Source organism: Microcaecilia unicolor, chromosome 8 (genome assembly GCF_901765095.1).
Source record: "Microcaecilia unicolor chromosome 8, aMicUni1.1, whole genome shotgun sequence".
Lineage (NCBI taxonomy): Eukaryota > Metazoa > Chordata > Amphibia > Gymnophiona > Siphonopidae > Microcaecilia > Microcaecilia unicolor.
The window spans coordinates 146,994,782-147,021,185 of NC_044038.1; the positions used below are offsets into that span (position 1 = coordinate 146,994,782).

General features: G+C 41.8%; 1 long non-coding RNA gene across 1 annotated transcript; it reads right to left on the reverse strand.

Moving 5' to 3' along the window:
- Positions 1 to 6,860: 6,860 nt before the first annotated feature.
- Positions 6,861 to 24,173, reverse strand: LOC115475981. Its single transcript, XR_003943125.1, has 3 exons — positions 24,162 to 24,173; positions 23,101 to 23,103; positions 6,861 to 6,945 (listed from the first exon to the last, which is right to left on the reverse strand). It is a non-coding gene; the product is annotated as an uncharacterized LOC115475981 (long non-coding RNA).
- Between the last annotated feature and the right edge of the window lie 2,231 nt (positions 24,174 to 26,404).

Here is a 26,404-nt window from a genome sequence, read left to right on the forward strand (position 1 = left end):
TATGCAAGAGCTTTCCCCCCTGCCACCACTGCATACCTACATCCTCCTCTGCCAGCCCCAAAGCTTAAATAAAAGTGAGTGCTTTGTAAGTACAGGCCTATACTCATGCACTGCCTTGTCCCACTGCCCTCCAAGGAAAACTTCTTGTCAGAGAGAGATGAGACACAGAAGTGCTTCAATATAGGCCTATACTTACAGGGACTGCACAACCCTTCTTCTTCTTTAAGTATGAGGCCAGCATGGAAGGAGGTAGGAGTTGCATAGCAGCTGGCCCCAAAGTGGGGAGGAAAGGATGAAGATACTGGATACGGGGTGGGGATAGGGAAAGGAAGGGGAGATGAGATGAGATGTTGGCGAGCTGGGAGCATTTGACACCATGATAACCTTCCCTCAAACCCAGTGGTATCATGACAACCTTCTTCCCACACCTTTGACACCTCAGACATCATAATAACTGTCCTCCCCATCCCCAGATACCCCCTGACATTATGAATACCCCCTCAAGCAGTGGACTTTTATCCCAGCATCCTGGGTTCAATTTCCACTGCAGCTCCTTGTGGCCCTGGGCAAGTCAGTTAACCCTCCATTGCCTCAGGTATAAAAACAGATTGTGAGCCCTCTAGGGACAAAGATAGTACTACTTATGATGTGAGAATGTTCTCTGCTTTGAACTTGATGGTTAAACAGATTATAAATGCCTAGATGCCAGAGTGAGGGGAAATAAAAATGTTGGTAACCTTGGGGGAAGGGGAGATGCTGGTCATATAGGAGATGCAGGCAGAGGAAAGAGGAGATGCTGAATTAAGGGGAGTAGGACCTTGGACTGCTACTGGGAAGCACACGGCTGAAGGTTTGCTTAGTGTGTTCAATATTCTTTGGCTCACTTTGTGTCTGAATGGTACTGGGAACTTATGCCAGCTTGAGGGCTAGAGGACTATCTTCTAGGATGCTCTTGGGCTGGTAGCTGTCTGTAACGTGCATGATTCCAGCTGATTTCCTCAGATTTAATGTTCTGCACTGCAGTATTATGACTTGAATCATAGCATCAGTGCTACAAATTGCCTTTTATTACTTCAGAGGAAATTTAAGAGAGATCAGACTTGTATGTAGAGGGATGAGCTGATAGAATGGTAGTCTTTGGACATAGAAGTTTCAATGCTAAATTTCCGAAGAAATACAAATTTATTCCAGTTGTGGCAATTAACACCTTAAGAAAGGAGGTATGATACTAACAGATTTTGCATGGCCAAGACCAACAGGTTTTGGGTTGTTATCCATGTCATTGACAATACAGTGAGATGTCCTTTCATCACAAGAGAAAATGTTGCTATGCTTTTCAAGATGAAACAGGAGGAAATTTTAAGCTACAAGAATAAAAGAGAAATAAATGGAAACTGTGAATGGAAGTGAAAATTAAAAAGTGCCATGGCTTTCTCAGTGAGAATGAAACATGAAAGAATTCTGTAAGCTTATATTACGCTGTCTCAGTGTTACAAGATATTTAAAAAAAACCCTGATGTTTAAAGGGTTGCTATTCAAATTTGTCAAGACCTGTTGTCTCTCTTATGGTCCATGTTAATTTAATATATTTTGTTTTCCTTTTTCAGATTATAATTTGTGAACACAGATCACAATCATGGTATCCTCACTTACCAAGAAACACTCAAAAATGGAAGCAATTTATGGTAACAATCTAAAATCATGACTTTTTATCTCTTCCCTTTCTATACATGCAAGTAAGTTTGAAAGGATTTTTCAACAAATGTGATTCAAGTTGGTAGCTAGAGATTTAAGCTCAACAGAGCACAGCTCTTGTTCACTAACTAACCTGAGTAGTTCATTAGCTGCCCCAGTTATCTTAGAATAATCCAGATTTCTCCAATATAGCTTCTAACTGGAGTACATAAATTGGCTGTACTGATATTGTATTTTAACCTAGTTCAAACTTCAGCCTGGTTGACAATGACCTGGTGATTTGAATTTTTTTATGAGTCTCAAACATTTTGAGACAAATGTCTGGATAATGCAAACTAATTTCTATTTTTGAAATACGTTAAACTTTATCCAAACCTCATGAGATTCTTCAGTTCAGCAGATGTTGGAGGGTCAAAGGGGACCTTATGCCAATTAAAGGGCTCATTGGCACTGGCAGCAGTGAAAGTGTGCAGACATGTCTATTCATTTAGGGGAAAGAGAATAAGCTAAATTGAGTTAAATCAGCAGATTGTTGTGGGACCAGAGAGAAAGCAGAGACAGACGTGTGATCAAGACAGATGAAAACCAAAATTGCTCGCTGTCTCCATCCCTACAACTACCAACTTCACTGTAAGAATGGACCAATTTTTCTTTTCATAGTACACATTTTTTTCATTCTACTCTTCTTCTAAACTGCCATCTGTTCAACTGCACAGTTTTCATGTACTGCTTAGACTGAAAGTCCTAGGAGATCTCTCAAAATATGGCACTGTCCGCCTTTCTCAGTAGATATGTCCCTTCACTCCTGACAAACTTGAAATCCATATTTTTCCCCTCTCCTATTTCCCTAATGCCTTCCACATCTGTGTTTCCTTAGATTTCTCTCTTTGAAATGAATGCAAATCATGGTTTCAGAACACACCTAACTACAAATTCTAATATGATATGCCACAAAGTAATAAATTACAATCTTACTGCTAATAATACAGTGGAACCCTCTTAACACATGCTCTTGGTACATAATAAGCTATAAAAATGTATTTGTTGAACAGACATATTGCTTTAACAGATCAGGTTTATAATTTATTATGCCTTATGGTCCCTAGAATTCAATTCTATAAACAGTGTTATTCTTTTTTTTTTTTTTTTAGATTTTCAATTAAAAAAGATTCATTGGAGTTCTGCCTTGCTGCACAAAAACTATAGTCTTTTGCTTAAGAGGTTTTGATTTGAGACAGCTGCTAAATATTGTGAAATATGGGTTAGAATACTGAAATCTTGGGCTACTCAGATTGTTCTCATCATGAATGTCAAGGTTCCACTGAATCTGATTTTTCTGTTCTAATCTAGACTCAGATAAACATACAGTTCCAGTACTGAAATCCAAGTTCTGCAGATATATTAGTGTGTGTGGCAATTTTCAAAGGGAAGGTAAACTTGTACTTTCTCTTTGAAAAGTGGTGCAAAGACCAAAGTACTCACATGCTTTGCAGCAATTCAAGCAATTTGGAAATTGCCCCATAACACACAGTGAAAATGTATTTCTACTTCTTTATTTATTCACTGAAATGTTTGTAGACTGCCTTCCTGGAGAAAATGGAACCAAAGTGATGAACAGCAGTAAAATTAATATGCACAATCAAATATAGAACAACACAGGGACCCTTTTACAGTAATTCACTCACCATATGTCAATCGCAAAAATTAGCTTATAGCAGCCATTCCCAATCCAGTCCTCGGGGGAAACACGTGGAGGGGCATAATCGAACGCGAACGCCCATCTCCATGGGCGTCTATGTCCGAGAACGGGTACGTGAAAGGGTGGGACAGACCGTATTTTCTAAAAAAAAATGGGCGTCCATCTTCCGCTTCGAAAATACGGTTTGTATGGACCAAAATGCCATGGATTTAGTCTTTTCCGAGCTGGGCGTTTGTTTTTTTTAGCGATAATGGAAACTAAAAACACCCAGCTCAAAAACGTCCCAATCCAAGCCATTTGGTCATGGGAGGGGCCAGGATTCGTAGTACACTCGCCCCCCTGATATGCCAGGACACCAACTGGACACCCTAGAGGTCAGTGCGGTGGATTTCAGACAATGCTCCCACATGCATAGATCCCTTTCCACAGGTGCTGAGCCCCCAACCCCCCTCCCCAAAAACCCACTACCCACAAATGTACAACACTACCATAGCTCTTAGGGTTGAAGGGGGCACCTACATGTGGGTACAGTGGGTTTTGGAGACCTCCCATTTACCAGCACAAGTGTTACAGGTAGGGGGGATGGGCCTGGGTCCACCTGCCTGAAGTGCACTGTGATACCCACTAAAAGTGCTCCAGGGACCTGCATACACGCAGGTCTCTAGGACTTGTTGCTGCTGTATAATCTTGGCACACCAGTTGACACCTGAAGGCTAATGTCTCCGAAAACATCCTTTATTGGAATAAGCAAGTTTACTCACAGTTAACTGCAGATAGAGATTGTGCCCCACGGCAAAGAGTCTCGCTGGTACTGAGATGAGCAGTAGGTCAGAGCTGGCAGAATGGTGTACAATGCCCTCTTTCAGCAACATTCAAGGTAAGAACTAAGTTCTGTAACGTGGCTAACAAATGAAAGGGATCTAAAACTGTCTTACAAAAATGGCCACTACCTTGTGGACAAAAACAGGGCACACTCTGATCCAGTAAGCAGAGGGAAAAGCACCATGGGAGTAGAGCCTACCAACTATCAACATCGTGAGCATTTAACACAAGCTAGTGGAATCACGGAGCCCAATACCCTACACCCACCACAATGCATTGCTGATGTGACTCTGCAGTGCCCTTAACAGAAAAGGTGTCACACTCACCCGAGACCCGCATCAGAACCAGGGAAAGGCTGTCAGAGGTTAGAACACATTCTGCTGTCATGGAGGTGGGTACGGCATTTGAGGCTGGCATACAGGCTGGGAAAAAAAGTTTGTAAAGTGGGGTTTTTTTGTGGGAGGGGGTTAGTGACCACTGGGGGAGTCAGGGGAGGTGATCCCCGATTCCCTCCGGTGGTCATCTGGTCAGTTGGGGCACTTTTTTGGGACTTGGACCTGAAAAAAAAAAGGGTCCAAATAAAGCGTACCAAATTCTCATTAAAAATGCCCTTCTTGTTTCGATTATCAGCTAAAGACGCCCATCTCTTCTCGGCCGATAACCACGCCCCAGTCCCACCTTCACCATGCCTCCGACACACCCCCATCAACTTTGTTCGTTCCTACGATGGAGTGCAGTTGAAGACGACCAAAATCGGCTTTCGATTATACCGATTTGTTCACCCACGGGAGAAAGACGCCCATCTCCCGATTTGGGTCGAAATATGTGCGTCTTTCTCTTTCGAAAATAAGCTGGCTAGTCTCATTGGGTTTTCAGGATATCCATAATAAATATTCATGAGTTCGATTTGCACACACTGCCTCAATTACATGAAAATCTATCTCATGCATATTCATTGTGGATATCCTGAAAACCCAATGGCACTACTAGAGACAGGTAATCACTCAGATAGCAATTACCCTGGACATGTTTAGCTAAGGGTAAGAGAATACTTCAAATATTGGCCTTATGTTCTAGCTAGGCTGTCCACAAGAAAGAATTATGCCAAAGTGGAAGTATATGTTATATATATATATTAGCAAAAACACAGGTCTCTAACTAAGGTTCCCTTTTCTCTCACCCTCAGTGGTGTGCAGTGAAAGCTCCAGATGGGGTGTAGAATTGGTTCCTTTTCAGGGCTCTAGCTGCATTCCCCCCTGCGAGCCACTTCTCTGTCAGGTTTTAGTCTGAGGTCCCCGTCTCTAGTAATTCCTACAGCCCCAAGGACTGGGTTGAGAATGGCTGGCATATGGTAAGTGCAACGCCAGTGATGTAAATGCAGGGGGTACTTATCACACAGCACCATGTTACAGTCAGTGCCAGATAATGAAGGAACACCTGTGCTATCTGCCACTGCATCTAACTTGGTGTCGGCTCAACCATAAATAAATATATCATAGCACTGCTGCAGTGGCACACTCCCCCGTGATTTCCCCCTAACACACCTTGATCTTAACACCCCTAAGACATCCCCTATTCATTCCACCTACTCAAACCCTGCCTTGAACCTAAACTCCTCCTCCCAAATCAGACCCTCCCCCACCCCTGAGATCTACCTGAGTGGTTTCATCAGTAATTAAGTGGTTCCAGGTGGGTGTGATCGACCCCTGCTCTTACCCAGGATCCAAAATGGCTACCATGACCCCTAGCAGTAGTCTCATGGTACTACTGCTAGGGGGCATCCTTCCATATAGGCATTTCTGTAAATAGTGTCTAAAATCTAGACATGTCTGAATAAAGCACCCAGCGCTATTCTATATAACATGCCTAAAGTGTATTTTGAATAGTGTATACGACTGGGGAATGCACTTTCATTTAGGAATGGCCATATATGCCACCGAAAACCTTATGTAAATACCCATGCCTAAATGTAGGCACATTCCTCCGAATTCTATAACAATGCACATAAATTCAAGTAATGCCCCCAACATGTCCACACTCCTCCTATGGCCACACCCCTTTTTAAGCTACGTGCGTTAGAATTTATGTGCGCCTCTTTTTAGAATACACCTTAAAAGAAGCACACATGAATTTTTCATGCCATGGGGTTGGTGAGCCCTTGAGCTGCAGTCAGATTTGCGCTACTCGCCCAACCTGGAGGTCAGGCAGGCCTTGACTGATGGCAGGTGGGCCACACCCAGGCTAAGGTGGACTGAAACTGAGGACTGGAAAGGTGCTGGAGCTTAGAGACTGGAGGAGACTGAAGCTGGTGACTGCAAGACGTACTGAAGCTAAAGACTGGAGAAAGCTGGAACTGGAGGCTGGAAGAAGTACTAAAGCTGGAGACTGGAAGGAGGTGGAGCTGAAGGCTGGAACACATACTGAACTGAAGACTAGAGGGAGCAGAAATTTAACAAATTTATACAAGCATATACTTGCTCAAGAAACATTTAAAGATCTAATGGAAAAAGAAAAAGAAAAACTAAAGGAAAAACATGAACTAAGTATTACATTCTTTAGCTAAAGACCAATAGCATTAGACCACTAAACGTATCATTTTGGAATGCTCGCCTATGCCCCTCTCATGGCCACGCCCACTTTTGGGTTGCACTCTATGAAATTTAGGCACCAGCATTATAGAATAGCATGCAGCCAGATGCACACACAAATCGAAAGTGATGCCAATTAACCTCGATAAGTGGTTGTTAGTATCCGATTAATGATGGTTAATAGCTCATTAGCCAATTAAGTTGTGCACATTTTGGAAGCACAACCAAATTTGGGTACCACATATAGAATCTTGGGGATAATGATTGCCAAGTACATATGAAACATGTTATTTGCAAATAACACACACTATTTGCAAATAGTACTCACTAATTGCACTTCAAGCACAGCCATAGCGGTTGCTGGACTACACATATATTCTACTTGAGTTTTAACAAATTCTGTCCCCTAGGTCTCTAGCTTCCTTTGCCTACTCTGCTTTATTGAAGAACAAGTTTTAGTCTACAAAGGTGCCAAATAATTTGTGGTTTTCGTTTGCCCCTTTTGGGAGAGCACAGTTGAAGCGTTACTCGGCATTATTTTGCATTGTGCGCTCAGTGGGACAAGAATAAATATGCATCAGTCCTACTCCTAACTTCCTTGATTTGCTCTGGAATAAGGAGTAGAGCCATGGAAACCTGGGCAGACTCATTTTACAAAGCCTGGAAGGGAGGGTTCCAATGCAGTGAGACCAAGCTGAACAATGTTTTTTTGAGGAGAGTTTACATAGAGGTAGGCAGGAAGTAAAATAGAGAGGTAGTGTTTTACCCTGTCTTTTATGATAAAGTCTATTTGTGTAATACAATGTTGAGTAGACTGTATTGTACAAAGGTAAAGTGACTTTCTGAAGGTCAAACACACTGTGATCCGTGGAGTAGAGGTGTGCACGGGGACAGGGAGAATGGGAAATCCACAGGGATGGTGAGGGGACAAAAGCAATATGATGGGAATGGGGTGGGGATAGAAAAGAATTGACTGGGGATGCGGTGGGGATAGGGACCAGATTATGTCCTCATGCACAACTCTACTTGAAACTCCTGCCACCAGCACATTATCAGAACATTCTTTTTCAATTGCAGGATGGATAATCAAGGAAAGTAGAATGCAAGTGAGCTCTGGTTCTGTAGATAGGTTATTATTTTTGCATAGCTTGAAATGGAGGGCAAGAACATTATGGGCTTTGATGTTTATTTATTTATGGTTCATTTATACCCCACAGTTTCCCACAATTGCAGGCACAATGTGGCTTACATGAATTACAAAAGTAGAGAAGTACAACACATGAATTTTACAGCAGAATAAGGAGAGAACACTAACAACAATTAGGGTGACTAATTAGCAGAATTACTAATGGAGTAAGTTTTTTCAAAAAGGAATATTTTCAACATCTTCTTGAAAAGGTGATGATCAGATTGAGATTTTTAGGTTCAGAGGTAAAGCATTCCAAGTCTTCGGGCTGGAGTAGTGAAAAGTAGAAGCAAAAAGAAGCTTGTATTTGACACCCTGGCAAGTCGGATAATGAAGCTGGAGATAGGTGCGGGCTGTGTTGATGGCATTTCTAGGTGGGAGGTCTATTAGAGGAATCATGTATTCCGGAGCTAGACCGTAGATAATTTTTTTTTATTTAATTATCTTTATTAGCATCAGTGCAGTACATTTTATGCGTTAAGGTGCAGAGCTTGAAAGCGATTCGCTCTCTAACTGGGAGCCAGTGCAGATTGAGACGTAGAGGTTGCGCGGGAACCATATGCGATTTGCCCAGGATGAGTCTTGCAGCAGTGTTCTGGGCAGTCTGGAACTTTCGCAGTAGTTGTTTAAGAAAACAATGTCAATAATAAGAATGTGGTTTTCTTGCATATATAACAAATTCTAAATTTTAACAAGTTATAGGATGTATTTTACGTTTTTTTTAAAATTTACAAGATCTTTTAAATGTGAGTGAGGTATGAAGATGGGAAATACAAGTGTGGAGTTGGTGAAGGGAGGGTGGTAATATGATGAGGACGGGGTGGGGAAGGAAAAGAATCAACTGGGGTTGGAATGGCGTTGGGGACCAGACTATATCCACATGCTCAGCTGTACCATGGAGTTCTTATTGAGTTCAGGGCCCCAACTGCAAACTCTGGCCACTAGAATGCACTGCAACCTTATTCAGCAGTTGTAAACAGGCATAAAAGATAATGTCTGCAGTAAATCCTGGCACAGCAGGAAAGTGTGAACCTTAATTCCTTCTAGTTAGCTACTGCGGTTAGTTGAAGTAGTCAGCTGTTAGATATTGGTTCTGTGTGCAAGTTTAGCTTGATAATAACATGCTTCATTATTCATCTATCAGATCTGGACTTCTTGCATTTTCTCATAGGACACTTAGGCTGCTGAGGGTTAATTCTTCAGTATGTCTAAAAGGGTAATCCAGGACGGGTCAAGATGCACAGTGTATTGGAGATGCAGCTCAGCAACTTCCAGACAGTGCTTTCCTTAATGAGGCTCAAGCCTGTGGGTGACATCAGATTGCCAGGTTGGGAAGAATTGCTCATAATCAGGTATCAAAGAGCAGCAGGAAAAAAAGCCAGCTGCAAAGACAGCAAGGGGAAGTCTTTCTCTGATGATATATGAGCACTGAAGAGCAAACTGCTTGGTCAGAGCTTTGCTTTCTCAGCTCTTTATAGGAAATATAAGTGATGACAAGGCAAAGTGAAGGAGTATTTTTTCCCCTGTAGCTGGATAGTCAACTTGCTAACTAGCTCCCATCTGAGCAGTTTTCCTCCTCACATGATATGAGCCTTAAAGAAGCATTGATCTTTCCTGCTGCACCTGGAGTGACATATTTATCTTGCAGGTCTAATAAGGTCAGAGCATAGGTTTATAGGACATCTGGCTTTTTTATGTTTATTGTGCTCATGTGTTTTGAACTACAACACAAACTGTTTGGCATATGGAATGCTTGCCTCAATTGTTGTTTTAACACACAGCAGCGGTACATGTCCTTGTACACCCTGTGGTTAAGTATTGGCACCTTGGTACACTTAAAGCACCCTACTAAAGTCTGGATTATGAAATATAGTAGAATGAATCATCTGATGAAAATTCCATCAGCTCTGCCTGTTTTTTTTTTTTTTCAGAGGCTGTTCTGAATCATTTCTGTGCATTGTACTTGATTCAAATCACAAGAGTCTCTGCATTTATTTCAAATGTTCTCTGGGGCCTTTTCAGTCTATTTGTGTGGTCAGCCTGTGACCCTGCATCTTGACTTTACTCACCAGGAAAAGTCTAATTGGCAGCTAATGTTATCCTTCTGTCCTTCTGATAGCCCTCTGCTGCTCCCCTCAGCTGCTATGCCAATCTAGTTAACATGCCTTTTTCTGTAGAGCACTGAACCATAGTATTTTTTTAATCCTAGGGCCCATGATGTCTGCTTCCTTCTCCTCTGTTACACACACACAGTCCTAAAAGGTGGTTTGTTCTTTTCATCCACTCTTATAATCAGGGGCGTAGCCAGACAACAGATTTTGGGTGGGCCTAGGCAAGAAGTGGGTGGGCACCAAGTGTTCTTCCCGCCCCGCCCCCCCAACCACCACCCAAAAAAATATCTCAGCTGGTGAGAAAATGCTTCTTTCCATCTTGGCAGTCTGCAGCAGGCATGCACTGAAAACTGAGCATGCGCAGGTGCTGTTATTGTGGAGAGTAGCGTTTTCCTTACCATCAGGGGGAAATCTTGAGCTGGCCGAGCTTGGGATCCCCACCAGCTACCACTAAACATGTGCTACTGTTGGGTGGGCCTGAGCCCCAAGTAGGTGGGCCCCGGCCCACCCAGGTCCACCTGTGGCTACGCCACTGCTTATAATAAACTGCATCTTTTTATAAGTCAGATATCGGAACAAGCATGGGTAGCTTCTGAATTCAACAATAAATCAGTATGAAAAGAAGGGCACTTATGTAGAGAAGGGGCTAATTCACTACCCTTCACATAAGAATGCGTTTTTCTTTTTTTTAGTCTGCATGGTCTCTTATTTTCTTTTAGGTGCTTTTTTTTAATATTTTAATGTAATTTGTTAGGCTTCCTTTTAGAAAGCTGCGCTAGCGATTCTGCGCGGCAAATGCGATGAAGTCCGTTTCAATTCCTATGGGTTTCGTCGTATTTGCAGTGCCAGAATCACTAGCGTGGCTTTGCAGAAGGAGCCCTTTGATTTATTGCCTAATTTTATTGAGATTGTGTAAACTCCTTTGAATGTTTATTCCAGGAAGGTGGACAATATTTAGCCTACAGTGTTTTTAAGTCACAGATGCAGACTAAACTGAGCCTGAATATTCAAAGCTGGGCTGGGTCCTGGCGTCGGCCTTGGCTATCCAGGCTACAGAAGTCACCAGGGTGCTAACCATGTACCAGCCAATATTCAAACAAGTGCACTGTTAGCTTGGTGGTTAAAGTTAATACAATAGTAACATAGTAAATGACGGCAGATAAAGACCTGAACAGTCCATCCAGTCTGCCCAAAAAGATAAACTCATTTTACATTGTATGTGATGCTTTATATATATACCTGAGTTTGATTTGTCCCTGCCTTTCTCAGGGCACAGACCATAGAAGTCTACCCAGCACTCTTCTTGTACTAAAAGTTCTGAAGCTAATGTCAAAGCCCCTTAAAATTTACACTCCAGCCATAGGAGCCGACTCTGTGGGTGCTGTGGGTGCTTGAGCACCCCCAATATTGAGAAAATTCCTTGTATTTGTACAGGGAGGGGTTATTTTCATTGGGCTTAGCACCCCCAATAATTTTGAAAAGTTGGCTCCTATGACTCCAGCCCCTCCATATCTATTCAGTCATGATCAGGGCACAGACCGTAGAAGTCCACCCTGCACCGGTTTTACTCTCCTAATACCGGCATTGCCACCCAATCTCCACTAAGATTCCATAGATCCATTCCTTCTAAACAGGATTCCTTTGTGTTTATCCCACGCATGTTTGAATTCCATTACTGTTTTCATCTCCACCACCTCCAGCGGGAGGGCATTCCACATATCCACCACCCTCTCAGTGACAAAATAATTCCTGACATTACTCCTGAGTCTGCCCCCCTTCAACCTCAATTCATGTCCTCTAGTTCTACCACCTCCCAACTTTATGCACTTACTTAACTGATTAGCAGACTGAATATTACCACTAAGGAGTCAATATTCAGCTGGGAGACCTCAGTATTTTACTGAGGCCACTGGCATTATTTCCCGGATTCTATATAGCACAACCGAAATTGCGCGTGCAAATCCAGTCATATTCTGGATTTGTGCGCGTAATTTAATTACTAAGCCAATCAGCACCGATAATTGCCACTGAATAAGCATTAATTGATACTAGTTGGCATTAATTAGAATTTACATGCACAACTTGTTAGGCGTATTCTGTAAACTGCTGTGCGTAAATTCTAATCCATGCTACCAAAAAGGGGGCGTAGCCACAGCGTGGAATGGGCAGAGTGTGGCATTCTGAAAATCTATGCACATTATGATAGAATACACTGTTCCATGTCTAACTTAGGCGCAGGTATTTACACCAAGTCTATATAACTTGCTATCTGCCAATTTTTAAACCAGGTTTTGTGGCCATGTGAAAACCTGGTACAGTGAAACCTCGGTTTTCTTCGATAATCCGTCCGAAAATAATCGGCGAAAACCGAAACCAACAAAAACCGAGGCAGTGATCACACAACGAGAAACAACGCCCCAGAAGAACGCCGCAGGAGAACGCCCCAGAAGAACGCTGCAGGAGAACGCAAAATTAGCAGCATGGGCACGCCGACGAAATCAGAAGCAGCCAATGAAAACCGAGACAATTTTTTCACTAATAAATTCGACAAAAACCGAAAACAACAAAATCCGAAGTCAACGAAAACCAAGGTTTCACTGTACATCTTTGGCCAGCTTAAAGATAACTGGCTAAGGACCCTGTTTACTAAGCTGTGCTTTAGGCATGCTAACTTTTTAGTGCACACTAAAAATTAGTGAACGCTAACTTTATATGGGTGTCTCTAGCATTAGCACATGCTAAAAAGTTAGTGTGTTTTAGTATACAGGGTCCTAAGTCTAAATATTGATTTAGCCGGTTATCTTTAAACCAGCCAAAAATTAACCGGATATTCAGTGCCGGTCACTGGAAGTGGCCGGGCATTGAATATCTGGGCATAGCGCTGACTGTGGGAGTTGGACGGTCTAACTCCTGTGGTCTAAATTTTGGCCCCCTAAAGTTTGTATGCTAAGCTCAAATTCTATAATAGCAATTATGTGCATATACGATTATAATAATAATATAGTATGGTAAGATTATAGAATACTAGAATAAGTCCGTATTTATATGTAGAATGTTAGGTTTGACCATGTCAGAGGCTGGTGTAAATGCTTGTGCCTAAAAGCAATATTCTATAACCTTAGGGATAAATATTCAAAGTGATTTTAGGGCCCCTTTTGCAAACCGCGCTAGTGATTCCCTGCATGGCAAATGTGACGTAGGACATTCAGTCTGAACGGGATTCATCGCATTTACCATGCGAGAATCACTAGTGCAGTTTAGAAAAAGGGGCCCTAAAAGTCCAGGAGAGGCTCCTGGCCATTTAAATCACTTGTCCAGGGCCGCTATATTCAGCAGCTCTTAACTGAACGGGGCCGCTGAGTATTGCCTCTTAACGTCCAGGGTCGGAGTTTGGGCGAAGCAGCCACCTACATTTTAGGGACAATGTTCAGCCCACTAACCAGCTAGAAATCAACATAAGTTGGAACAGAAAAAAGGTGTCCTAACTTTATGTGGGGAAGGTAACCAGGCATTGATCTGAATATCAGCCAGTGCCAGTTACCTTCTGGGTAGAGGTTCCAGCTGTCCCCATCCTGATTCCCTGTCCCACCCCCCCTGAAATGGAAAACATCTCTCCTGGCCAGATCCCCCTCGAAGACAGAGCAAGGTAAGCTCAGGCCCCTTAAACTTGCCAGTACTCCTCTCCCGGGCCTGCCTTGATGGAGTCAATTGATCTAATGACAGTTCATCCAATAGACAATTGGTCTAAAGCAGTGTTTCCCAAGTCCAATCCTGGAGTACTCCTTGCCAATCAGGTTTTCAGGATATCCACAATGAATATGCATGAACTTGATTTGCATACACTTCTTCCATTAAATGCAAATCTCTTTCATGAATTTTCATTGTGCATATCCTGAAAGCCCGACTGACAAGGGGTACTCCAGGACCGGACTTTCAATTCAATTCAAATCAGGTCTTATATATCACTAATATCCCCTATTTAGAGTTCATTGCGGTTTACATCATCAGTGAGATAGAAGCAGATAAGGTGAATCCAGTCATGCTGCTTGGGAAACACTGGTCTAAAATATACAACGGCTAATGGGTCAGTTGGTCTAATGACTCAGCTGGTCTAAACCAAAGAGGAGATAGGATACTGATGCAAAAATCAGTGTAATTTTGTAAGAAAAAACTACAGTAAGATACAGAAATTAAAGATTAGCCCACAAACTTTACGAAAGAAGTTAATTTTATAAACATATGTATAAGTGAAGAACATTAATAAGGGAAAATTAAAAAGCACAAAAGTTTGTCAATGTTGTTTTAAAAGCGCAAAATCAGACATAACACAATATTCTCGGCTTCTTTTGTCATTTTTCTGTTTCTTTCATTGCTCACCTTGTATTATGTTGTTTAACCTCCTTTTTTCCCGTTTTGGTAGTTTACCTGCTATTTACCCTCTGTCAGCTTCTCCTTGGTTGCTCCTGTTTTCCCATCTGAATTCTCTTATTTTAGCTCCTCTGTACTTCTTTGTATCCTATTACTGGAACAATTTTCTCCTGTTATATTATGTAATTTTCCTGTAACTTTGTTAGCCACATTGAGCCCCCATAAGCTGGGAAAATGTGGGATACAAGTGGACCAAATAAATAAATAAATTATGCATTCCATCTGACCTTCAACATCTTTTTGTTCTTTCTGCATAAGATTTCAGTTTACAGCTTTTGTTTTCTCCTCATTCACGAACAGGCCTACTTCAAAGGTGCAATCATGTTTAATGATTGACTTCCTAAACAAAATTTTTAGTAATTTAATACATTCATTCATGACTAAAATATTTACTCTTCCACAGCAAACACGGGTGACTTTGCACATCTATCGCATTCAGTTACATTTATACCTATTGTATTACATTTCCAAGTGGCTTCCAGGGTTATAAGTACATAAGTATTGCCATATTGGGACAGACCAAAGGTCCATCAAGCCCAGCATCCTGTTTCCAACAGTGGCCAATCCAGGTCACAAATACCTGTCAAGATCCAGAAAAATTTCAATACATTTTATGTTGCTTATCCCAGAAATAGCAGTGGATTTTTCCCAAGTCAATTTAATAATGGTCTATTCCTTGAATAGATTAAAACATGTGGTGTATTCTCATTATTGACTTTAAAAAGTAATCTGCCACATGACAAATGTATGACTTCATATCTTTATCTTGATTATTTAGGGGCCCTTTTACTAAGCTGCGGTAAAATAGGCCTTGCATTAGCAGCGGCGGTGGCCATTTTTGCCGTGCAATGAGGTCCTTTTAACCTCAGCGAGTAAAAAGGTTAAAAAAAGAAATGGCCATGTGGTAAGATTGTACTTACCATGTGGCCAATGGGGGGGGGGGGGGGGGGGGGGAGCACTTACTACCACCCATTGAGGTGGTGGTAAGGGCTCCCAAGCTAACCCAGTGGCAACCGATTACCACCGGGTAACTGCTGCAGTAAAACATAGGCAACTATTTTCTATAGTACTGGAAGCGGCATGCACACAAGGTGGAATTACCGCTGGTGCCCATTTTGTTCCGGCAGTAGTTCCAGATTGCCATGCAGTAAGCCTACGGTAGGCTTACCGCTGCTTAGTAATAGGGCCCCTTAATTTTTAGACCAATTGTCCATTAGATGAATTAACTTTTGGATGAATTGTCCCTTTGGAGAAAAAGTACTTTAGACAAATTGTATCCTTAGACCAACTGTCATTAGATCAATTGTCCATTAGATGAACTATCATTAACAATTGTACCAAACGCGCCTTGATGAATCCCTGGTGGTCCAGTGCAAAATGGGTAGGAGCGATGCCCAATTGCTCTTGCCCATGTCGACCGCTTCAAAATGGCTGCCATAACCTCTAGTGGCAGCCTTGAGGTACTTCACTGCTCTGTATGGATGTCTGTCTGGCTATTTTATAGCATGGGCTTTTCTATGCTGTCCCAAAGATGCCAATATCTCTTATTTTGCCCCATTCAAAATGTGTATGTTACAGTTTGTAAAATATGATGTTGAAACTAGACATCACCAGCGCATAGATGTCCATTTCTCATGTATTTTAGAACAGGCTGCATGTCGGCAGATCCTGTTGTAAAATAAATGAGAAATGGATGTTCATATATGACATACCCACTTGGACATCCGTAATCTGAGTTGTACATCTTTTTTTAAAATGCTGCTCTCTGCTACTTATGCATACAACTTACAGGTTAGAGCATAGTTGCTTTGCTGTCACTTACACATGTACCCATACAATTGCCAGTATTATGTACATTTATGTGTGCTAGTGGCGTGTGAATGCGGACGCCCAGTTATTGAATTATCTTTTAAACATTCAATAACTAGCAGAGCATAAGAAGTTCTATAAAGTATTTGAAAGTGAGATGTTTTCATGAAATATGATGTTTTCAGAAAAATATTAGCTTTTAGTATTGATTGTTGGACTTAGTATAGACTAAGGAGGCAAAATAAAAAGGGATATTGATAGGCTGACAAAGGGAACTTTCAGCAGCACAGGAATGAAAATGGAACAATATCTGCTTTAGTTCTGCAACAAAGAGATTTTCTGCCTATAGGGGAAAAATCAGTAGAACAAAAATCCACAAAGCAATTGTTTTATTAATGCAACATTTAATTTTCGAAATAACCTTGAGGAACTAAATAGAAGAAAAGAAGAAGGTTATGTCTAATTGCTGCATGCACCTGTTCACTTGAATATTGCAAATGATAGATTTTCTCTTATTTTATTTGTCATGAAATTGAAGAAATTCAGGCTTCCCCCCTCCCCTGCCTCCACCTCTAAGTGGAAAAATGTATCAAGTGGATATAGGGTGCTACACAGGTTCCTGTGTTCAAAATAGATTCAGTAAATGGCACCCAAATTTGGGTGCTGAAAAAAATGACCACTGAGTGCCATTCTATAAATGACACTCTGAGTTGGGCACCATTTATAGAATAGAGCATAAATTAGGTGGAGATTCCCCAAATTCTATAATATTGCGTGCATCTCTAGTGAACATCCTTGACCCACTTATGCCTCTTCCATGGCCACGCTGCCTTTTCAGTTATGCTGTAAAAAAACTTTGCACACCCATCTTTACAGAATAGCATGTAGCAAGATGCATGCGCAAATCCAAAGTGTAGCAAGATGCATGCACAAATCCAAATTGTTGCCAATTAATGCCAATAGTCGGTTGTTAATGCCTAATTATTGGTTCTAACTGGCTCATTACTCAATTAAATTACATGCACTAATCAAGCATGCACCCAAATTTGCACAAACAACTTTGTAGAATAGCATGTAGCAAGATACATGCTCAAATACAAAGTATAGCAAGATGCATGGCCATGTGTGCTCAGGGCTTTTCTACCCGCTATGGTAAAAATGGCCCTGGTGTGTGGGAAAAATGGCCCCCACCACCAGCGCAGGGCTCTTTTCCCTGCAGCTTGGTAAAAGGCCTCTAAGAGTCTCTTCTACTCCTGTCGGACTTAAGACCCACTTTTGGGAATCTAAGCCAGTTTTTTGGGATGAGAGAGAAGTGGGGTATCATCTGCTTTTCAGCCGATAGTTCATTATTTTAGCTAACTAGTTATTGTAAGAGCAGCATTTGCACCAACCAGGGTTAACTGGTTAACCTTATCAAAATAGAGCTGAATATTAATGATATCTGGTTAAAGTTTTAATCTGCCACTGGCATGAGTCACCCTCTATTTAACTAAATAGTGTTTGGTTATGTAGCTTGCTATCCAGAAAAATTATCCAGTTGTCAGGGTAGGACATTTGTAAATACTTCTATATCAGATAATCACCAAATAGCAATTATTGTAGACTTGTTTGCTCAGGGATATGAAAGTACCTAATTGGCCCTTAGGCTCTGCTGACAGGCTGCACCAATGAAAGGAACAATGCCAAGATTGACTCTCTTCCTCTGATCAAAAAGCCTGGCTGATCAACACAACATATATCAAAGTTAACCAGTAAAGGCAAGGAGACAGGCAGGAGGGAAAGGTGTGAAATCCAGCTACTAAAGACAAAGGACACCTGCTGGCCACCCCAGACAAACCTTATCAGAGTATCTATCACAGAGATTCAAGCAGGAAACCTTGCACTACAATAAACCATTTGTCAGCAAAATCCAGACAGCAAGCCTTGTGATGTCATAAGACATAAGACCAAGATACCACAATGCTTTGCAAATGCCCAGGGGCCGTGTGCAAACCAGGAAACCAAGACAGAGATTCACGTGGCATGGCTTCCTGCAGCTTGCAAGATATAAAAGATACAAGCTGTTCCAGACAGGCAGATGCTTCCCTTCAACTGCAACACAGATTCTTCTCTGCAGATTCTCTCTTCAGCTGCAATCCAGATCCATCTCTGCAGACGCCTTGCTCTTGAACATGTGCTCCTGTAAGTTAAACTGTAACCTTAACTTTTAAACTGGCTACCTTACTTAAGTACAGATTATCTGTAAAGATCTCTTAAAAGAACTATATCTTGTTTGTAACCTTATTTATATGATTCCATTAATCATATTGTAGCCTAATAAACCTTTTTGAAGCTAAGAATATAGTCTCTTTGTGTCCTGGGTGCATAACTTTAAATCTGGAAATGCAGGACACTGCATTTCAACAGAGATAATATTTAATTCATTGCAATTGTGATTATTGTTGCTTTAATCAGCAACTGGTGGAGAATATACATATATATTAAAAATTACAAACATTAGTGAGTGCTCTAGCTATCCCCAAGTATAAATTAATTCCTTGTAACAGTAGCAAGCTTCCCTCCATTGTTCACAGTTGTTACCGAAGACACTGTTCTTGAGAAGTTCACTCCTTCACATGCTCCCAGGAGACAAGATAGATGGGCAGTGCACATAGACATATGTCCTTGAAGAAGTCAACAGCATAGCTGTGCCAAAAAGTAAAGGGGTCCTTTACTAAAGCTTAGTTCGTTATCTGCAGCAAGGCCCTTTTTTTTCCTACTGTGTGTCTGGATTTTGAAAAGGCATTTGACAAAGTACTTCATGAAAGACTCCAGAGGAAATTAGAAAGTCACGGGATAGGAAGTAGTGTTCTATTGTGGATTAAAAACTGGTTAAAAGAGAGAAAACAGAGAGTAGGGTTAAATGGTCAGTATTCTCAATGGAGAAGGGTTGATAGTGGGGTTCTACAAGGGTCTGTGTTGGGACCACTGCTTTTTAACATATTTATAAAGGATCTAGATATGGGAATAACTAATGAGGATCTTAAGTTTGCCGACGACACAAAGTTATTGAAAGTTGTTAAATCACAAGAGGAATGTGAAAAATTGCAAGACGACCTTACAAGACTTGGAGACTGGGCACCAAAATGACAGATGATGTTTAATGTGAGCAAGTGCAAAGTGATGCATTTGGGAAAGATGAACCTGAACTATGGTTACAAGATGCAAGGTTCCATGTTAGGATATCTATAGTCTTGCCCTACAGTCCTCCGCTCTACCAGCTGAGCTATCGAAGGGGCCACTTTTGGAAACAGGATACTTGGCTTGATGGACCTTCGGTCTGTCCCAGCATGGCAACACTTATGTTCTTATGTAGACTCAAATTTAGGTGTGTTCTATCAGCTTTTTTTATTTAGGAGACTAAAACAATAATTCAGAATTTTTACTTTGGCTGGCTCATTCTGTCACAGAGTCCCTAGCAGGGACCTCTGATGTTTAAATACTAGACTAAAACAAGAACTAGGATTGCTCAAGGCAAGTCTTAAAGTCAGCGTACCTCCAAGAAATGCATTCAGCACAAAAGGGCACATAAGGATTAATGAAAAGCAAAGAGCCAATCAGAAAATAGGAACTAAGATTACCAGAAATACAAAACGGGCATGAGCTGGCTACAACAGACTCACAATATCTCTGCCAGAAATTCAGAGGGCTTCCATCCTGAAGGTCAGTTTCAAGACTGGCTGATACCTGATAGATATTAACAGTGGGGGAAAAAATCTGCTGAAATTTAACAAAACTGGAAAGAAACCTATCATTTTGGGATTTATTCATGTCATTTTCAGTTAAGAACAATATGAAAGAACAAGGGAATATTGTTTATATTTCCCATGTTATAGCAAACAAATGCAATCTCTAGTATTTAGAATAGAAATTAGAAATAACAAAAAAAAACCTAAAATCATTACTCATACCTTGACATCAGCACATCACTTCTGGTATGCTGAAAATATGATATTAATGGTTGGAATCAGCTAGAAGGATCACATAGGTAATGGCTGTCATGCTTACAGACTACCATCATCAGTTGGTATTGTTCACTCCCTATAATGGGGTGGGGGGGCAGGCAGGATGTGATGAAGTTTCACAGCTCAGATGTTTAAATAAGTGTTTATATAAAAGTATTTCTAGCTTGTCAATCCAAAAAGCTTGCTTCTTTTTATTTCGTGATAACACAAAAATCTCCTTTTCATTTTTGGGCCTTTTCACCAAAGTGTAGCAAGTTTTTGTACTTACTGTGAATTAGTTGCATACCCTAGCATGCAATAAATACAAAGTTAGTGCAATAAATACAGGAGGTGAGTCCAGTCTCTGACTCATATCTGCTGCCAGGGCAGACCTTACCACTCAGGTGTAACATGTGGGGAGGGGGCAACTTCCAGGTCAAGGGACCATCCATTGAGGAGTTTCCCATTGAGGGGGTTTCCAGGTCAGGAGGGATCATATTTGAGGGGTCTTCAGGAAGGAGGTATTTGGGTGGGGGGAGCTCAGTGCCTCTGGCCAGCCTATTAAGGAGTGCTCAGGAGCACTTATGGCTTTGTGACTAGATGCTCTCAGGTTGGTAGAATATCACTGCTTATTATTTTATTTATTTATTAGGATGTATTTACTGCCTTTTTGAAGGAATTCACTTAAGGCAGTGTACAGTAATATAATTAAACATAAGCAATAAACAACTACAGCAGTAAAAATATTCAGATACCAATACAAAGTACGGTATAGTATACTACTTACAAGGTCAACACAATGCATAATAAAACATTTTAATAGACAGCGTAGGGCATGATCAAAGATATATAGATAGGTAAGAGAGTAAGAGGAGATAGACAACAAGGGGACTAATTTAAAGAAAGTTGCACATGTGGTCAGAGAGGTGATTAAATATTATCTTAGCTAGGGTAGGAGTGGATAAACATGAGGTTATGAAGTTGTTCACAAGCAGCATTATTCATGTACTGCACTACTACACATTAATCACTGCCATGGTATAGTAAGATATGATAAAAGCCCAGTTGATACCGCACATTGATAATTACCCTCCAAGGTCCTTATTTTAGAACTTTTTCATGATTTACAGTAATAAATATTGTTATTTACATGTGTATATCACATATAAATGAAAATCCCAGTTTCCTAAAGCTGGTATTTGCTTGTATAAATCCTCACCACATATAAATATCATGTGTGGGGACATGATTTGTGCATGCTAAAAGTCTACATGTGGATTGCTTGAAGGGAACGCATGTCAGTTCCGATTTCTACATTCTAACTAAAATGGGGATTTAAAGCCTAATATGCAAGAAAAAAAACATGTTATGCACAGATGGTTTAGGGCACAAACTAAACCAGTCCTGTGACACATTTAATTTTATTTAATTGGGCTATATATTCTGTTCTTCCGAGGAAAACCCACGTACAAGGTGGTCAGAGAGAATAAAAACAGACATACCATCCTTCACAAAGGGAAAAAAATATCTAACCACCTACACACACCCTACAGTATTACATAAGAAAACTACCCCAAGCAGGATAAAAAGAAAAATAAAAAAATATAACCTAAATAAAAAAAAAAACTAGCTAGATTACAAAGAAACAAAATTATTAAATATGAAATCAATCAATCTATTTGAAACAAATGCTATAAGAATCTGTTTTTAAGAAGGAAGAAAAAGACACACACTTTTCTTACTTTATTCTTTTAGACCAAACCATGCTCAGTCCCTGATGTTAGAATTTTTAATTCATCATAAAGGGCTCTGTGAGATCCTGAGCAAGGGTTGCTGGTGTGCCAGTGAAATAACACATCCTGACAAAGGGGATATAAACAAAACACATGTTTATTTAACAGAATCCTGAGGCCTGTTACGCCACAGGTCCAGGAATATAAGGTGGAAAAATCTCTGTGGTTTAGTAACAGTCTTAAGTAGGCTCTGGCTGGCAGGCCCAAAACACAGTATGTAGCTGCTGGTGATGCCACCAGGGGCGTAGCCAGACCTCGCCGGGAGCGGGGGCCACAGCCCTAGGTGGGGGGGCACTGTTTAGCCCCCCTCCCGCCGCTGCCCCCCCCAGCCGCCACATTGCATGATCCCCTTGAACCCCCCTTCCCGCCACCAACCCTCCCCCGCCGTCGCCACCCACCCCGCCGCTTCAAATACCTTGTTGTTTGCTGGCCCCGCCAAAGAGAATCTAGTTCTTCGGCGCCGGAGTAGCACCTTCATTCAATGCATTTCCTGGCGTGATCAGCTGTCACGTACTGCATCAGAAACAGCTGATCACGTCAGGAACTGCATTGAATGAAGGCGCTACTCCGGCGCCGAAGAACTAGATTCTCGGCTGGTGGGGCCAGCAAACAACAAGGTATTTGAAGTGGTGGGGCGGGTGGCGATGGCGGGGGAGGGTTGGTGGCGGGAAGGGGGGTTCAAGGGGATTGTCGGGAGGGGGCCAGGGCCAAATCTATGGGGACCCAGGCCCCCTCAGGCCCCAAACACAGCCGTAAGTTATCGGGTTTTTTCTGAGTTCCTGGTCTGGCTTTTGTCAGACCTCAAAGCAAAGCTTGTAAGTCTCAATTAAGAAGCAAAAGTGGCATAGCTCAGCCAGATCATGATCATTACATAGGTGCTACAGCAATATTGGGGCTTTAACTCTTCCCTCCTGAGTCTCCTGAACCTCAGTCTGAGACCCTATCTTTTATACTTCCTGGTTCCGACTCCATCCTTCCCAGCTCACTTCCTCCCAGTGCAAGCGGTCTGTAGCTCTGAAGTGTTGCAAAGATGATTAGACAAGATGAAGATGAAGTAGGTTGATAATAGTAGATCGGCTGGTAGGGAGGTAGCTAATTAATTTGTTGCCACAGCAGGTGCCTGTGATTTTGATATCAGCAATGTCTCTGATGATTTGATAACATCGTGGAAGGTGATTTACTCATGCCTTTAAGTTATGGCTTGAAAAGCACAGGAATGTTTTTAGATGTCACTTTAGAAGATTTTCCCAAAATTATAGGTTCCTAGCAGGCTGGGGTCAATATGACTGAGGGTCCTTGTCATATTCTTTCTAGCTTGCATCAGTCAGATTACCATCTTTACAACTCTAACAGGGTCACAATTTCCATCCTTCAGAAGTGCATGCCTGGGTAAAAGTCTTTCTTTATTATTTATTTGGATTTTGCTCACACCTTTTTCAGTAGTAGCTCAAGGTGAGTTATATTCAGGTACACTGGGTATTTCCCTATCCGAGGAGGGCTCACAATCTAAGTTTGTACCTGAGGCAATGGAGGTTTAAGTGACTTGCACAAATCACAAGGAGCAGCAGTGGGATTTGAGCTGGTCACCTCTAGATGTCAAGACCGATTCTCTAACCACTAAGTCACTCCTCCACTCCCCTGGTAGGAAAGTGATTACAGACCTTGACTTATACAACTTAGCACAGCTTATTTTGTGAGCTGTATAGGATGTACCGCAGGTCTGGTATAATCAAGCTAATTAGGTTGTGGCAGAGGCTCATACCTATACAACTAGAACCCAAAAGCACCCTGGAATATAAGGAATCAATCTCGTGCACAAATAGAAAGAGCCATCACCTCACAGTAACTGAAAAACTGGACACAACAACTTAAAATGTATCCAGGTCACAACATATCACCAATGAATAGCACACACAGCAATGGCTGCGCAGATACCCACCAAGGGGATTTAAAAATCAGCCAGGCTACCACGATCTGTGTCACCTGCAGATGATGAAGCAAATGCCTCTGTAGTCCCTTACAGTAATCCAGAAGTGGAAGCACTGACAATGTTACCACCAACAAAAAAAATATTGCACCTGCAACTGAGGTTGGAAGTGATGCAAACATTGCAGCTTAGCAATCACTGCCTTAACCACAAGTGCCGCTCGAATCTTCCTCATGAACCTCTGATCTCAAAACTCTCACCTCCTTGGCAGAGTTTCAAAAGGGGTTGGAAGGTTTCCTAAAGAACAAGTCCATAGTCCACTACTAAATGGGCTTGGGAAAAATCCACAATTTCGGGAATGTATAAAATGTTTATACGTTTGGGTAGCTTGCCAGGTGCCCTTGACCTTGATTGGCCGCTGTCGGGGACAGGATGCTGGGCTCGATGGGCCTTTGGTCTTTTCCCAGTATGGCATTACTTATGTACTTATGTAAAAATAAAACAAGTATCCTCCACAATCACCATCATAAATCAATCTGTTTTAACTCACTCCCCTTTACTCCATCCTCTACTCCTGCTCCCCACAAAAAAAAACAATCTTTTGTATAATAAGGACCAGACTGATCCTAACTAAACTTTGAAGGCCTTCACTCAATCAAACCATAGTTACACTCTCATATTCCAAAAGGAAAAATAGTTGGACATCATCATGACATAAATAAATCCAACCATATTTAAATGAATGATTAATTCCCTTAAGGGTGTCAAAATTTAGTCTATTCTTGATGATGGGTAAGTTAATAGAGATTTTACTGAAAGAGAAAAATAATAAACTATGTAAAATCAGTGACTGAACGTTTCTGAACCAACTTGATTTTACCAGAAGCAGATCATGTCATTTGCATTTTCATTTCATTTATTGCACTTATAACCCACCTATCACATACTTCTAGATGATTAACAAACTGCACTCATAATAATATAGAGAAACACAATGAAAACATGTTGAGCAGCATTTTAAGAAGGACCTATAAATTGGAAATGAGACGTCCAATTCAGAACATCTCAAGTTCTGCTGGTATTTTAAAATAGAATCTGCGGACATAGAGCACCCCCAGCCCCAATGCAGGGCTAGAACAAATATTAATGCTAAAACAGAAAAAAATGAATATAAATTTAACACTTTACATTAAATCAGAATTAAATGCTAATCCATCAAATAAGATTTTTTTAACTTCTTCCCAAAAGATAAAAAATGTAGGGGTCCCTTTACTAAATCTTAGTGGGGATCTTTTACAAAGGTGCATTAACTTTTGTAGTGTGCACTAATGTTTACCGCAAGCTAAATGCTAGAGACTCCAATAGCAATATATCTCTAACGTTTAGTGCAAGCTTAATTTTAGCGCATGCTAAAAACCATTGCACGTCTTTGTAAAAGGACCCCAGTGTTTGCTAATAGTATTAGCACATATTAAATTCTAAGAAGCCTATAGGTATATAATGGGCTTCTTAGCACTTAGGCACCAATGATCAACAGTAAACATGGGCATTAAAGGTCATTAGTGCCATACTCATTTATCAGCACAGAATGATCAGAGGGGTCTAGCACAGCAAACAATAAGCGTGCCAGGCCTTAGCGCAGGGGCATAGCCCAGGCCCACCCACTTAAGCCCAAGGCCCACCGAGAAATGGTACACCCCGAGTTGAGCCGGTCTTACGGGCGGTGCAGGCGAAAGGGCCTTGTGCTCTAAGAGGCCCCATGTGGCGCGCCTCCTTCCCTCCCTTGGCCCGACCGGCAGCCCTTCTCCGCTTCTCCTCCGTTCCGTTCCCCCACTCCGTTTTGTCCCCCCCACGCAAACAGTGTTGAACCTGTCCTTTTTCTTTCAGTAGCAGCGAGCGATGTGAAGACACTGCTTCAAGTTCTCTCTTTCCTCTTCACACAGTGTCTGTCCCGCCTTTACAATGACGTATTTCCTGTTTCTGTGAAGGCGGGACGGACACTGTGTGAAGACAGGGAAGAGAGAACTTGAAGCTGTCGAGCTTGCAGTGCCTTCACGTCGCTCGCTGCTACTGAAAGAAAAAGGACAGGTTCAACACACTCGTGTGTGCGGGGGGGGGGGGGAACGGAGAGGACTCAGAGGGCTGTTGGGAAGCTGAGGGAGGGCAGGGAGAATCGCTGGCCATGGATGGGAGGGCAGGGGGAGGGGAGGGGAGGGGAGAATGGAGAGGACTCGGAGGGCTGTTGGGGAGCAGAGGGAGGGCAGGGAGAATCGCTGGCCATGGATGGGAGGGCAGGGGGAGGGGAGGGGGAACGGAGAGGACTTGGAGGGCTGTTGGGGAACTGAGGGAGGGCAGGGAGAATC